This window comes from Calidris pugnax, unplaced genomic scaffold, assembly GCF_001431845.1.
Source record: "Calidris pugnax isolate Ruff unplaced genomic scaffold, ASM143184v1 scaffold296, whole genome shotgun sequence".
In the NCBI taxonomy this organism is placed as follows: Eukaryota; Metazoa; Chordata; class Aves; order Charadriiformes; family Scolopacidae; genus Calidris; species Calidris pugnax.
The window spans coordinates 28,312-30,318 of NW_015091005.1; the positions used below are offsets into that span (position 1 = coordinate 28,312).

Genomic DNA, 2,007 nt, shown 5'->3' on the forward strand with positions numbered 1-2,007 from the left:
GAGAAGACTCACTTTTGGGACCACTCGAGGTTCATGCCCGACTGCATGGAGAAAGCGGCCAACATCTCCTGCTGCTCGGCCGAGAGGGTGGGGACGGGGCTGGAGGAGGGGGTGGGGGCCGGCATGAGGAAGGCCTTGCGGATCTCCTCGGTGGTGGCGTTCCTAACGAAGAGCTCGTCGTTAACGATGCAGAGCCTGGAGGGAGACAAATTAAGAGGTGGTGTGGTGGTTGGTTGACATCCTCTCCCACCACATCAAAGACACCCAGGACTTTTCCTTCTCCCTCCCCGCAGCGGGGGACGTGGTTGGGTGAGCGTTGGCCATGGTCTACCCAACTGGAGGACGTAGGCCTCACCATGGTCTACCCAACTGGAGGACATGGTTGGGTGAGTGTTGGCCATGGTCTACCCAAGTGGAGGATGTAGGCCTCGCCATGGTCTACCCAACTGGAGGATGTGGTTGGGTGAGTGTTGGCCATGGTCTACCCAAGTGGTGGATGTAGGCCTCACCACGCTCTACCCAACTGGAGGACGTAGGCCTTGCCGTGGTCTACCCAACTGGAAGACGTAGGCCTCACCACGCTCTACCCAACTGGAGGACGTAGGCCTCACCACGGTCTACCCAAGTGGAGGACATAGGCCTTGCCGTGGTCTACCCAACTGGAGGACGTGGTTGGGTGAGCGTTGGCCACGGTCTACCCAACTGGAGGACGTAGACCTCACCATGGTCTACCCAAGTGGAGGATGTGGTTGGGTGACTGTTGGCCAACTGGAGGATGTAGGCCTCACCATAGTCTACCCAACTGGAGGACGTAGGCCTCGCCATGGTCTACCCAACTGGAGGATGTGGTTGGGTGAGTGTTGGCCATGGTCTACCCAACTGGAGGACGTAGGCCTTGCCACGCTCTACCCAACTGGAGGACGTAGGCCTCGCCAAAGGCCACCGGAGGCCGGAGAAGCTCCGTGGTGGGAATGGAAGGGCCTTTAAAAGGTCCCTTCAACCCAAAGCAACCCCGGGATTGGATGGAAAAGCGCGTGACAAGGGCCAGGAGGAGGAGGAGGGCTGGCGACGAAGGCCTGGTGGCCATCACTCACCCGGTGTTGCCGGCCGGGACGGCGATGAACATGCGGGTGAAGGCGCGCACCGAGTCCCGGGATTTGCCGTCCACTGTGGGAGAGAGGGAGAGGAGGTGGGGGGAGGAAGGCTTGGGAGGAGGAAGAGGAGGGAGGGAGGAAGGAGAAAGGAGGAGAAGGAAGGAGGAAGGTGATGAGGAAGAGAGAAGGGAGGAAGAGGAAGGAGACAAGGAAGGACGATGAAGAAGGAAGGAAAGAGGAGGAGGAAGGAAGAGGGAGGAGATGGTGGAGGAGGATGAGGAAGGAGGAAAGAAAGGAGGAGATGGTAGAGGAGGATGAGGAAGGAAGGAAAGAGGAAGATGAAGGAAGAGAAGGAGGGAAGGAGGAAGGAGGAGATGGAGGAGAAAGAGGGAAAGAAGGAGGAGGAAGGAAGGAGGAGATGGTGGAGGAGGATGAGGAAGGAAGGAGAAGGAGAAAGAGGGAAGGAAGGAGGAGGAAGAGAAGGAGGAAGAGAAGGAGGAAGAGAAGGAGGAAGAGAAGGAGGAAGGAGCAGATGGAGGAGGAGGATGAGGAAGGAAGGAAAGAGGAGGAGGAAGTAAGAGAAGGAGGATGAAGGAAGAGAAGGAGGAAGGAAGGGAGGAGGGAGGAGAGGAGGAGGAGGAAGGAAGGGAGGAGGGAGGAGAGGAGGAGGAGGAAGGAAGGGAGGAGGGAGGAGAGGAGGAGGAGGAAGGAAGGGAGGAGGGAGGAGAGGAGGAGGAGGAAGGAAGGGAGGAGGGAGGAGAGGAGGAGGAGGAAGAGGAAGGAGGAAGAAGAGGAAAGAAGGACACAGGGACACACTCACCCTCCTTGAAGATACCGTGGACGGCGAAGCAGAGCAGTGTGTTCTGCAAGAGAGGGGCCGGGTGAGTGTCCTCCCCTGTCCCCCCCCTCCCCG

At 58.8% G+C, this 2,007-nt stretch overlaps 1 long non-coding RNA gene across 1 annotated transcript; it reads right to left on the bottom strand.

Moving 5' to 3' along the window:
- Nucleotides 1-15: 15 nt before the first annotated feature.
- On the bottom strand, nt 16-1,982 carry LOC106895943. Its single transcript, XR_001413551.1, has 3 exons — nt 1,915-1,982; nt 1,095-1,167; nt 16-195 (listed from the first exon to the last, which is right to left on the bottom strand). It is a non-coding gene; the product is annotated as an uncharacterized LOC106895943 (long non-coding RNA).
- Nucleotides 1,983-2,007: the final 25 nt, after the last annotated feature.